Below are 14622 nucleotides of genomic sequence, written 5' to 3'. Positions count from 1 at the left end.
GCTTATCCTTCCATTGTCATTCCCACAGGCGCTAAGCACAGAGTTCAGAGTCCACTGGAGAGGTGGCCGCGCACGATCAGCACAGACAGGCCTGAGATGGAGTCCAGGCCCTATGAATTCCTTCTTCAGTAGCATTACTTATAATAATATCAAACTATACACAACCCAAAGGTCTATAACAGTAGAAATGGTAACACTGTGACTTCCCTGGTGGTCCAGTGGCCATGACTCCAAGCTCCCAATGCAGGGGGCGCCGGTTCAATCCTTGGTCAGGGAACTCGACCCTGCACAATGCAAGTAAAGAATCTGCATGCTGCAATGCAGATGGAAGATCCCATGTGCTGCAACTAAGACTCAGCATGGCCAAGTAAATAATTTTTTGAGAGAAAGGGTGACACTGAAATTCTGCACTGCAAGGAAAGTAGAATGAGCTACAACTAGGTGCCTTGGCATGGATGGATCTCAGAAATATGATGCAAAGTGAAATAAATCAGACCTAACAAAGTACCTGTTTATAAAGTTCAAGAATAGACAAAGCCAAGGTGTTTTTCTCCAACTTTATTGAGGTATAATTGGCAAATAAATTATATATGAAGTGTATGATGCAATGACTGGCATATGTATACATTGTGGAATGAGTATCACAATCAGGTCAGCTTACAAATCTATCACCTCACCTCCCAGAGTTACCATGTATGTGTGTGTGTGTGTGGTAAGAATGCTAAAGACCTACTCTTTTAGCAAGTTTCTTCTTTACGGTGTGTTAGATAGATAACTGGTGGGAAGCTGCTTTACCGCACAGGGGGCTCAGCTTGGTGCTCTGTGCTGACCTTGAAAGGTGGGATAAGAGGGTGGGAGGGAGGCTCAAGGCAGAGGGGATGTATGTCTGCATACAGCCGATTCACTTTGTTGTATAGCAGAAACTAACACAATTTTGTAAAGCAACGGTTCCTGCTCCCCCCCCCCCCCCAAAAAAAGCACTCTGACTCCCACCAGGGCACTCCCTCTCTTTCTCCCTCTTAGATCGCTCACTCTGGGGGAAGCAGGCTGCTGTGCTGTGAGCATCCTTTGGGAGAGGTTTACTGGTGAGAAACGGAAGCCTCCAGCCCACAGTCATGGGAGAACTGAGGCCGAGTCGTTGCTGTTCAGTTGCCCAGTCATGTCCGACTGTTTGCAACTGCATGAACTGCAGCACTCCAGGCTTCCCTGTCCTTCACTATCTTCCGGTGCATGCTCAGTCGCTCCAGTCATGTCCGACCCTTTGCAACCCCATGGACTGTGGCCAGGCTCCTCTTTCCATGGGATTCTTCAGGCAAGAATACTGGAGTGGCTTGCCATTTCCTCCTCCAGGAGCTCTTCTTGACCCAGGGATTGAACCTGTGTTTCCTGCATCACAGGCAGATTCTTTACCCACTGAAATACCTGGGAAGCCCTCACTATCTTCTGGAGTTTGCTCAAACTCATGTCCATTGAGTCGGTGATGCCATCCAACCATCTCATCCTCTGTTGTCCCCTTCTCCTCCTGCCTTCAATCTTTCCCAGACTCAGAGTCTTTTCCAATGGGCCAGCTCTTCACATCAGGTGGCCAAAGTACTGGAGCTTCAACTTCAGCATCAGTCCTTCCAACGAATATTAAGAATTGATTTCCTTTAGGATTGGCTGGTTTGATCTCCTTGCAGTCCAAGGGACTCTCAAGAGTCTTCTCCAACACCACAGTTTGAAAGCGTCAATCCTGAGACCTGTCCACCTTCACAAGAATCAGCTTGGAAGTAGATTCTTTAGCCCCAGTGAAACCTTGAGATGAATGCAACCCTGATCCAATTTGACAACGACCTCTGGACAGACTCTGAGCCAGAATCACCCAGTTAAGCCACTGCTGACTTTCAGACACCCCTGAACTGTGCAAAATAATAATTGTTATTTTAAACAGCTTAATTTCAGGATGTTTTGCTACACACCAGTACAAAAACAGTGGAGACTGATTTTCAAGCACAGACTTGTCATAGTGGTAGCCCTAACTTAACATCCAATCCAGCGGTTCTCTGTGGCCCTATTATTAAATATTTCTTCTGATAGTCTTATTTCCCCGAAGACTTAAGCTTTTCACAGGAATGGATATTGCAGAACTTTTTTGATTAGCATGGTGCCAAAAGCACAGCAAGCCCTTCATAAATACCTGCTGAATTCATTTTTTAACTCCACTTAACCACTTTTTAATAGAGCACTATTGCACATGTTCACCTTGATGCAGTTAGAAAATTACTCAAGGTGCTATGAACGGAGTAAAAAGAATAACACACACACAAAGTAAATATTTCTCTTTGAAGAACTGATTCTAAACAACATCCAAATAATTTGGCACAAGGGACATTTTCATTCAGTAAGACCTCTGACAAGGATCTCTGTAACTTTGATTTCTTTCTCTTGTAGTCAAAGTTGGCAGGGAAACATGTAAGGAGAGGAGAACCATGAGCATAAAATAAAAAGACATGGATGAGAGAATTTGACAATTTATATGAAATATGAATATGATGTTGAATTACAGAAATGTAAAAAGAAGTATCTAGAGCAAAAGATCTGGAGAATCTCAAATATCTCACTTAAAGTATCCTAATAAGGTTAAAAGAATAGTAAACAAAATGAATACTTTTCTGTTGAGACCCACTAGTTAAGCACCTTTCCAGAGAGACTATATTCAAAGCTATGTTTATTTACTTCTATGAAAATTGCTTAAAAATAAGCAATATGCTCTTAAAACTGGGCCACTAAGTAAAAACTCTTAACATTTACAAAACAATGATTTATTAAAATACTTCATTTTTCTATAACACGTACCTGATTTTTCTGTCAGTCACTGTAGGTTTGATATATCAGCAGTAGATTTTGCAGATGAATTCTGCCTTGGGGTGGCTAAGTGTAGGCATCTCTTTAATAATTTTAATCCCTAGGTGATGTTTCCACAAATGAACACAATGATTATATTTTACATTCTATTTATGACATTGCATGCTTCAGATGATCAGATCTCAATCTTCTGAGTCTTATTATGCCAGGAAGAAAGAAGATGCTCGGAAAACCTGATAGGAGGATTTTGCAAGGATACAGGAGATAACTTGAAGGGAATCCCACAGACCAAATGTGGACCATAATGAATTGTAAGTCATGGAAAAAATTAAAATCCAGGAGTGAGAGCTGATAATAGATAAGTAGATACACGAGTGAAGCAATGAGTACCAACTGGTAAAGAAGGAGAGGGTGCCATGGGATTAACGCTACCAATTCACAATTTTGGGAAAGGTGAGTTTAGGCAAGAAATGTCAATGGGTGCTAAGTTTAGGAGGAAACTTTGGATGAGAAGCACTATTTTACACAGTCAAAGTATCCTTTCACACATTGCTTCTTAAATATGCATGGAATTCTAGAAGGGTGGAATGGAAGGGAGGGAGGGAGACTCAGGAGGAAGGGGATATATGTACACATACAACTGATCCATACAACTGTGATCCATACAATCACAAACGTGATTTAGCTGTATGAATCACATACAATGGACTAATGTTTTACAGCAGAAACTAACACAACATTGTAAAGCAATTATACTACAATAAAAACATGCAAGGAAAATATAGTAAAAATATGGTAGAGAAATTAGAACTTGCCTTGATCAGGTGATCACTGAGGAATGCTTTCTTATCTCTCCTTGCTATTCTTTGGAACTCTACATTCAAATAGGTATATCTTTTCTTTTCTTCTTTGCCTTTCCCTTTGCTTCTTTTCTCAGCTATTTGTAAGGCCTCCTCAGACAACCATTTTGCTTTTTTGCATTTCTTTTTCTTGGGGATGGTCTTGAAAAGGAAGAAAGCCTTCCTCAGTGATCAATGCAAAGAAATAGAGGAAAACAATAGAATGGGAAAGACTAGAGATCTCTTCAAGAAAATTAGAGATACCAAGGGAACATTTCATGCAAAGATGGACACAACAAAGGACAGAAATGGTATGGACCTAACAGAAGCAGAAGATATTAAGAACAGGTGGCAAGAATACACAGAAGAACTATACAAAAAAGATCTTCATGACCCAGATAACGATGATGGTGTGATCACTCACCTAGAGCCAGACATCCTAGAATGCAAAGTCAAGTGGATCTTAGGAAGCATCGCTACGAGCAAAGCTAGTGGAGGTGATGGAATTCCAGTTGAGCTATTTCAAATCCTAAAAGATGATGCTGTGAAAGGGCTACACTCAATATGCCAGCGAATCTGGATAACTCAGCAGTGGCCACAAGACTGGAAAAGGTCAGTTTCATTTCAATCCCAAAGAAAGGCAACACCAAGGAATGTTCAAAGTACTGCACAATTGCACGCATCTCACACGCTAGCAAAGTAATGCTCAAAATTCTCCAAGCCAGGCTTCAACAGTATGTGAACTGTGAACTTCCAGATGTTCAAGCTAGATTTAGAACAGGCAGAGGAAACAGAGATCAAACTGCCAACATCCGTTGGATCATTGAAAAAGCAAGAGAGTTCCAGAAAAACATCTACTTCTGCTTTATTGACTACGCCAAAACCTTTGACTGTGTGGATCACAGAAAACTGTGGAAAATTCTTAAAGAGATGGGACTAGCAGGCCACCTTACTTGCCTCCTGAGAAATCTGTATGCAGGTCAGGAAGCAACAGTTAGAACTGGACATGGAAGAAGAGACTGGTTCCAAATTGGGTAAGGAGTATGTCAAGGTTGTATATTGTCATTCTGCTTATTTAATAGGATGCTTAAATAACATCCTGCTTATTTAACACCATGTGAAATGCCAGGCTGGAAGATGCACACACTGGAATAGAGATTTCTGGGAGAAATAATCAACAACCTCAGATATGCAGATGACACCGCTCTTATGGCAGAAAGCAAAGAAGAACTAAAAAGCTTCTTGACAAAAGTGAAAGAGGAGAGTAAAAAACTTGGCTTAAAACTCAACATTCAGAAATCTAAGATCATAGCATCTGGTCCCATCACTTCACAGAGAATAGACGGGGAAACAATGGAAACAGTGAGAGACTTCTTTCTGGGGCTCTAAAATCACTGCAGATGGTGACTGCAGCCATGAAATTAAAAGATGCTTGCTCCTTGGAAGAAAAGTTATGACAAATCTAGACAGCATATTAAAAAGCTGAGGCATTACTTGGCCGACAAAGGTCCGTCTAGTCAAAGCTATGGTTTTTCCAGTAGTCATGTATGGATGTGAGAGTTGGACCATAAATAAATTTGAGTGCTGAAGAATAGATGCTTCTGAACTGTGGTGTTGGAGAAGACTCTTGAGAGTCCCTTGAACTGCAAGGAGATACAACCAGTCCATCCTAAAGGAAATCAGTCTTGAATATTCATTGGAAGGACTAATGTTGAAGATGAAACTCCAATACTTTGGCCACCTGATGTGAAGAACTGACTCACTGGAAAAAACCCTGTTGCTAGGAAAGATTGAAGGTGGGAGGAGAAGGGGATGACAGAGGATGAAATGGTTGGATGGCATCACCGACTCAATGGACATGAGTTTGAGCAAGCTCCAGGGGTTGGTGATGGACAGGGAGACTTGGTGTGCTGCAGTCCATGGGGCTGCAAAGAGTTGGACATGACTGAACAATTGAATTGAACTGAACTGACCAGGTGATCAAAAGTATCACTGCCAAAAGGGACAAGTGGACATGATGTGCCTCAGAAAGTGGCACCTTGAAAGGGCCTCAGCATCACTTAGCAGGACTCCTGAGAGGATGACTACCTGAACATGGTCACGAGGAAAAACTTGACAAACCCCAAATGAGGCTCATTCTATTCAAAAGAAGGACATATATCCTTCAAATAGGTCATTGTCACAAAGGGCTGGAGAACTCTTCTGGATTGAAGAAGATGAAAGAGTCATGACAAGTAAACTGATATCTGGTAACATATTGCAACAATATTAAATTTATTTACATTGACACCTGTATTGGGATTATGTAAGAAAAGATTCACCTTCTTAATCAATACACAGTAAGTAATAGAACAATGAGGCATACAACTTACTCTCAAATGGCAGGAAAGCTCTGTGTGGGGGAGAGGGTGAAAGAGCAAATGTTAAAGCATTTAAGTGTTAACAATATTAAAGTATATCAAGATTATGTACATTTGGGTAGAGGATCTTTGGGTTTTCTTAGTACTTTTCTTACACATTTCCTATTAAACTTGAAATGACTTCCAGGTAAAACCTTTAAGATAGTTTCTACCTGGGCTTCCCTAGTGACTCAAATGGTAAAGAATCTGCCTGCAATGTGGGAGAACTGGGTTTGATCCCTGGGTTGGGAAGATCCCCTGGAGAAGGGAACAGCAACCCACTCTAATATTCTTGCCTGGAGAACTCAATGGACAAAAGAGCCTAGTGGGTTACAGTCCATGGGGTCACAAAGAGTCGGACACAATGGAGCAACAGACATTTTCTATAAATTTGAAATGACTTCCAGATAAAAAATTTAAAAGAACAAGTCTTAATTTAAAGTCAAATTATGTAACTTTCAATAGGTGGAGTGTATGGTATATGAATTGTATCTTAAGGAGGCTATCATTAAATGTCAGTGATAAAATCTAGCTGATGGACATAAAAGGTGTTTACTGTACAGTTGGAAATTTTCTGGTGGTCCAGTGGTTAAGAGTCCATGCTTCCAATGGATAGTTCCTGGTCAGGGAACTAAGATCCTACATGCCTCATGCTGCAGCCCAAAATTGGGCTTCCCAGGAGGTCAAGAATCCACCTGCCAATTCAGGAGTCATAAGAGACTCGGGTTTGATCCCTGGGTGGGGAAGATCCCCTGGAGGAAGGAAATCGCAACTCACTCCAGTATTCTTGCCTGGGAAATCCCATGGGTAGAGAAGACTGATGGGCTACAGTCCATAGGGTCGCAAAGAGTCAGACATGACTGAAGCAACTTAGCATGCGTGTATTGTAAAATTATTTCAAATTTGCTTGAAATAATTTGAAAACTTTTAAAATAAAATGATCTTAATAAAAAATTGAAATATATGGAGAGGGGATTAATGTAGGGAAAAATTAAACATTTAAAAATGCATACTTTCAGTATGTTAGTTTTTCTAAGCACCATGTACAACTGGTATTAATATAACCTAAGTCCTGGACCACACCAGCATTCATATATGATTTCAGCAAAAATAATTTTGGTATGTGCATCCTCTTTGTTTTACACGCTCTAGGATTATTTCAATACTGTACACAAATTTGAGGTTCACAAGCTTCAAAGATGGACATGAATTTGAGTATTTTGGTATTACATGCAGCTTTTGATCCTTAATAATAGTACTTAATGACAGGCTATCTAGAACTTTCTCCATACAGTGCAGACACCTTACTTGACATTTCTTCTTTAAGAACTCTTTGCAAGCTCACAAAAAGATTGTGGCCACAACTAGCCCTCTCTGTTCTCCTGACTATATTTTATCCTACACATAAATTAGATCTGGGCATTGAGGCATTTGTAAGTACCAGAAACAAACAACACTCTCTTGCAAACTCTCCAAGCCATCAGCATCCGTAACACTGACATCCTGAAATGGAGCCCAGAGTCAAGGACTGAGACAGACAACCCCCTCCGTAGTGGGAGAAAACAGCAAAGTTACACGGCGAAGGATGTAGATATAATGGGAGCCCAAGAGTACCAGTCAGTAAGGCTGTCTGTCTGGTACATGAAAAAGTGAAGGTGAAAGTGTTAGTTGCTCCATCGTGTCTGACTCTTTGTGACCCCATGGACTGTAGCCTGCCAGGCCCCTCTGTCCATGGTATACTCCAGGCAAGAATACTGGAGTGGGTAGCCATTCCCTTCTCCAGGGGATCTTCCTGACCCAGGGATTGAACTCAGGTCTCCTGCATTGCAGGCAGATTCTTCCCCATGTGAGTCACCAGGAAGCCTGTCTGGAACACGCACCAACACAAATCACTCCTCAGCCTCTCCTCGTTTCTCATTCTGATTCTTTACCATTCCCTTCAATTCTGTGAGCTCTCCATACCCGCCAAGCTTTTCCTCTGTCTTCAGTTAATTAAAATTGATTTGGGTTGCTTACTATCAAAGAATGCTAGTGGAAACTTTCTTGAAGTTCAATATAAATATGCTTATATATATGCTGTTGTATTCTTTTATTTCCTTAGATTTCCAAAAACAAGGGTAAGAAATGTATTATTTTCAGAACTGAGTGCTCTGTGTGTTGGGTGTTTTTTCACTTATAAATTCAAAATTGATTTTCACACACTTCAGGTTTATATAGAATCAGCAGTTCAACAGTAAATTTAATGAGCGTCTGACATATTCACGATAATGGTACCTAACACTCTTATTTTCCCACCATCATTTTTATTATTTACCTTTAAAACTAATAAAAGCATAAAGTTATCTCCCTCATTTGTTCAGTTGCTCGTGATCTGCCTCCTCCATAAGATGTGAGCCTGGTGAGAAGAGAGGCATTGTCTCTTTCGTTCATCTCATTCTCAGCACCTAGGACAGTGTCAGCACATGGGAGTCTTAGTAAATTATCCATTCAATTGCCTAAACTCACTGGGTAGATTCAGCATACAGTTTTTTTTAATTTATTTACTTATTCTGTACACTGGTTGCAGCAATTTTATTTATTTATTTTTAGTTGTGAGGCTTATGGGATCTTGGTTCTCTGATCAGGGATCAAACCCAGGTCATATGCAGTGAAAGTGCAGAGTCCTAACCACGGAACCACCAGGGAATTTCCAACATACAATTTTTAAAACTGTGGCTTTTAAGCAAATTTACCAACTATTATTGATACAATTTAAACATTTTCATTTTTAACTCAACTGTAAGAGTTAGAAAACTTTATTCTTGCTACCACATAGTGTTCGGGGGTGAAAAGAAGCATCTTCATTGTAGTTATCATAATTACTAATGGATTGTGGGCTCTAAACCCCACAAAAGTTAAGGAGGTAAGCCGATTAAGAATGGATATGAAGAGAAGCACAAAATAGGTAATGAGGTTATACAACTTTATTCATAGGGCAAAAGAAAAAAAAAAGCAGAAATGAAAACTCTAAAGTTGAGTATATTTGCTTTACCAAGATGTTGGTTTTGGTTTTTCCAATGACAGCCTTGTGATAAAACTAAAAGATAAAATGAGGTTAAGACATCTGTGATAGATTACAAAATGGCTACAAATTCTCTTACCTATGTGCAAATCCCTAAGCACTGTGACTTTGTAGCTGTTCCTACTAAGAAAGATGGTCTACATCTGCATATTTTGAACCTGGGTTCAGTTGTGCAATTTGTTTTAGCCTGAGGAGCCTGGTGGGCTACAGTCCAAGGGGTTGCAAAGAGTTGGACATGACTGAACATGCACAAGCTATGCAGTGAGATATCAACATACTTGATGTAAGTAGATCTAAGAGAAATGTGAGTGGATTAGGAGTTTTCCTATCTTGCTTTGTTAGAACCTAAAGACCACCATGCATGTGATAGCCTCCTGGACAATAGCACATTGCAGATTGCAGGGAGCACAGAGATAGGTTGAATCAGCTGAGCCCCACCCTCACCAAGGGAGTTTCTGGAGAACTTTAAATAGGACTTTACCCAATCCAACAATGGCCAGTCATGTGAGTGATACCTTTGTAAACCATTCAGCCTTGACCAAGCCAGCCCAGACCAAGAGAACTATCCAAACAACTCACAGAATCATGAGAAATAATAAATGCTTAATGTTTTAACCATTATGTTTTGCTGTGGTTTGTTAGACAATAAAGCTACTATTCCTCTGAAATAGTAGTTCTTAACAATAAGAAGGCTAAAAACATCACCAGTACTAAGGCAGTGAAAAATCTTAAAACTTGAAATTAGAAATAAAACAACTGGAACTATTACTATTACTATAGTAATAAAGTGGAGTTTATAAGATGACTCTTTTAGTTTTAAATTCTAAGGCTTCAGTTTCTTTAAGGAACTAATCAAAGTATCCCTTTTAAAAAATGGTTAATTACATTTTTTGTGAAAATAAATGTTGCACAGAAAGACTGATATTATTGATAAATTTGCTAAGCTGATCACTGGCATCTATTTTAAACTGATACTGTTTAGTGTTAACAGGCTGGATTTGTTTTCTCAAATAACCAAGAAATCAGATTCTTCTCTTGGAAATAGTTTTAAAAGAGTGGTGTGATTAGGCAGAGGACTAACTTTTTTCTATTTTCCTGCCCTATTTGGCACAGCAAAAGATAAATTTAAAGTAATTTTCCAATATTTCAGTACAGAATATTAGTGTGACCATGTAAAATGTAAGCTGATACAATCCACTAATAATACTTTGTGGACTTTTTAGTCAGAGAACATCTTTCTCTCATTTGTAGCTCAGAAGATTTTATCATATGCTCTCTTATTGTAGCCTAGGAGACCTCAGATAAGCTCCTATTTCCCAATTGATAACTTTAGGAATTCTGATGACTTTCATCTGAGAAAGGCAATAAAGAAATGTACCAGGATGTTCAAGTTAAAGTTTTGACTGAGAGAGATGATACAACAGCTGTGACATCCCAAAACCCAATCACCACCTGCAAAATGTGTAAAAGCTGTACTAAGAAATTTTTCCTGGAGCCCTGAACTGCCTCGTCCAGTAAAAGAATATTAAGTGCCCTGCAGAGAGAAGTTCCATATTGGGAATGATCACGTGTAGAGAAAGTTGGTTGCCATGTGGGACTGGGGGTGAGGATGAGGGGTAGCAGAGGTGGAGGGTATAGGGAAGGTGCTATTTCCCCTACCTCAAGCACAGAGAAGGGGTTTCTCTGGACTCTGGGGAGGATTAGAATGTTCCTTGTTGTTGCGGTTGTTGAGTTGAAAGAAACAAACAGAAAATAGCGAGTTAAGTTTTATTTGGGGAGAAAGGGAGACTATAGCCCGGGAGACCGCATTTCAGATAGTCCTGAGAAACTGTTCCAGGAGGCAAGGGGAGGAGCTAGGATATATAGAAGTTTTGCAACAAAGGGCAGGTAGTCTGAATGTCAAAAGATGACTGTTAATTAAAGAAAACCAGACATCTCATATTAATAATTTTAGTACTTTTCTATATATGAGAAGATGCATATGGACTCATTGAAATGATTCTTTTGAAATGTGCCTCAGCTTTCTGGGGCCAGTAGCTTGTATTTTCACATCTTGAGTTTCCTCAAGGATCACCATAGGGAGTGGCTGCTAGATGGCAGAAATTTTTGTCAGCCCTGAGCTTCCTCAGGGCTTACCAGCTCATGTTGGAGGGCCGTGATCCTTGATGACTGTGACATCCTTTGTTTACTGATGTGGCAGGAAATATTCCATTTCTCACAGGTTTTAGAGAACTCACACTGCCTCTCACCCTTGGAGCAAACACAGATGGTGCCTGAGCCACAGCCATATAGGCAGTCCCTCTGGACAAGATGTGGCCTTGAGGAAGGGGGAGCTGGTGTGACCTCAGGAAACAATAACCTGGAGGTGAGCTCCTAGGTGTTCCTAGGAGCAGAGGAAGGCTACCAGGAACCAAGGCAGGCAACGCCCCAGGCCACTAGGTGACCCACAGAGGAGTCATTCAGCACCAAGCTCTGCGGGCCTGCATGACACAGTCATGACAACCGAGGTCTGCTTCACACCCATGCCAGGTCCCAGCGTCAGTTCCCCAATTTACCAATTCTTACAGGAATTGCCTGGGTCCTTGCCGTTCTTCTCTGAGCTCCAGCCTTGGAGGAGGAATCAGCATTGGAAGAGGAGAGGACTAAGGAGAGGAAATGAAAAAAACAGAGTAGCTGCAAACCACTGCACCCTTCCCCCCACCGGGTGCTCCCAAGCAGGAAAGGGGTTGGGAATGTGACACGAAGCCAAGTGGAGTTCTGATGCACTGTGCATTTTAATATCTGAATTAAGATGGTTTATGACTTAAATCACTATAGCCTCATAAAGTAAGGAAGCAGAAAACAGAAGGGCTTGCTGAAAATTTTATCTGGAGAAAAGTGAAAAAAGTACACAAGAAAAATTGCAATTTGACAACATCACAAGTCCAGCCTGTTGAATGTACTGGTTATGCTAAGAATGTTTGGTTTATAGGTGCTGTTGTAAATATATTTTGTAGAAATTTAGATGTGAGGAGCTTCTAGCAGACTGTAGGTAAGTACAGTCTTTCTCCCTATTCAACACTTATTATGGGCTTTCAGTTCAGTTGCTCAGTCATGTCCGACTCTGCAACCCCGTGGACTGCAGCACGCCGGGCCTCCCAGTCCATCACCAACTCCCAGAGCTTACTTAAACACATGTCCATCAAGTCAGTGATGCCATCCAACCATCTTATCCTCTGTCATCCCCTTCTCCTCCCGCCTTGAATCTTTCTCAGCATCAGGGTCTTTTCCAACGAGTCAGTTCTTTGCATCAGGTGGCCACAGCATTGGAGTTTCAGCTTCAGCATCAGTCCTTCCAATGAATATTCAGGACTGATTTCCTTTAGGATGGACTTGTGTCCTCCCAAATTCATATGAAGTCCTTCACTCCAATTCCTAAGAATATAAGTGGAATTGGAGACAGAGATTTTAAAAGGCCATTAAGTTAAACTGAGGTTATTTGAATGGGTATTAATCCAATATGACTGGTGTAAATCCATGGCTGATTCATGTCAATGTATGACAAAAACCACTACAATACTGTAAAGTAATTAGCCTCCAACTAATAAAAATAAATGAAAAAAAAAAGGGGGGATATCAGGACACAGGCAGCATACACAGAGGGAAAACCACGTGAAGACACAGGGAAAATACAGCCACATACAAGCCAAGGAGAGAGGACATAGCAGAAACCAATCTTGCTGACACCTTGATCTTTAACTTCTAGCCTCCAAAACTGTGAAAATAAACTTGTTCTTTAGCCCCAGGAAACTAATACAATACTACACAGACAGGGAGAGAAGAGGAATTTAGTGGCTGAATGCAATGGTTCTAGTATTCATCACTGCTGTAACAATGTTTAAGACTTTCTGGAGCTTTCATCAACTTTTCATCACCACTCTGATTTTTTGAGCGGGAATCATTTATATTCATCAATCAGGTGTAGATATAGGGTGGGGCTTCTTGGGAGTCAAAATCAATACATCTTCCCAGGGCCAGATGGGAACTTTCAGTCCTGCCTGCTTTCAGAGGAATTAGGTTTGATATCATACAAAATCAGGATTGTATTTTAAATTAACAGTCTATTTTCTTCTTGTTTCTAGTGCCTTGGCAAACGGTTCAAAACAGTTCGTGGATTGGAAGCAAGTTCAACCATTGCGGAAAACATTAAAGGATGTGACTTATCTATGTGGAGAAAGGGTTTTTAAATGCAGTTGGACATGTTATACAGCTATTGTTAAAAGAATAGCTCACTGAAACTAAAATCATTGTTTTATAGGCATTAGCCAGCATTTAATGGACTGTCTTTAATAAACTCATTTACCAGGCCAGTTAACTCATTAACGTAGGAATGCTTTTTTCCATTGAATTATTCAGGAAATTCTACCAGAAATTTCACTAATTGCATACTATAGATATTGAAGTTCTCATAGAGGTTATAAAGTCATTTGTAAAAATCTACCTTAAAATATTTTAAGCTAATCCATTTTTTTTTCATTATGGTTTCTTATAGGATATTGAATATAGTTCCCTGTGCTGTACAGTAGGACCTTGTTGTTTGTCTGTTTTATATGCAGCACTTTGCATCTGCTAATCCCAAGCTCCCAATCCATCACCCTTCCACCCTTCTTCCCCCTTGGCAGCCTGAAGTCTGTCATCTATATCTGTGAGTCTGTTTCTGTTTCACAGATAGGTTCATTGGTGTTATATTTTAGGTTCCACACAGAAGTGGTATCATATGGTGTTTGTCTTTCTCTTTCTGACTTACTTCACTTAGTATGATAATCTCTAGGTCCATCCCTGTAGCTGCAAATGGAATTATTTCATTCTTTTTTTGTGTGACTGAGTAATACTTCATTGTAAGATATACTAATATATACCACATCTTCTTTATCCACTAACTATTGTGGACATTTAGAATGCTTCCATGTCATGGCTGTTGTAAATAGTGATGTTTTGAAGACAGGTATGTATATATCTTTTTTATTTATAGTTTTGTTTGGATATATGCCCAGGAGTGGGATCATAGAATCATATGGTGACTCCAATTGTAGTTTTTGAGGAAACTCCCTATTGTTTTCCATAGTCATTGAACCAATTTACATTTCCATCAACAATGTAGAAGTGTTCTTTTTTCTCCACACCCCCTCCAGCATTTATTCATAGACTTTTAAATGATGGCCATTCTGACTGGTATGAGGTGGCACCTCATTGAAGTTTTGATTTGCATTTCTCTAATAACTAGCCATGTTGAGCATTTTTTCATGTTAGGTTAATTTTAATTCCACTTCCACAATTTAGTTTAACCAAGGACTTACACAAATACTTAAACAGATCCACAGCTATATATCTTTTTGGGTGGGGGGAAGGGATATATATATTTGTTGGTAACCTTATTGACACTTGCATGCAAAAATGCAAAGCCAGCAAATAGTCAAGTTAAACTCTTAAATTTTCACAT

Source organism: Cervus elaphus, chromosome 14 (genome assembly GCF_910594005.1).
Source record: "Cervus elaphus chromosome 14, mCerEla1.1, whole genome shotgun sequence".
In the NCBI taxonomy this organism is placed as follows: domain Eukaryota; kingdom Metazoa; phylum Chordata; class Mammalia; order Artiodactyla; family Cervidae; genus Cervus; species Cervus elaphus.
The sequence above is the reverse complement of the archived record's forward strand: the minus strand, read 5'-3'. Positions refer to the sequence as shown.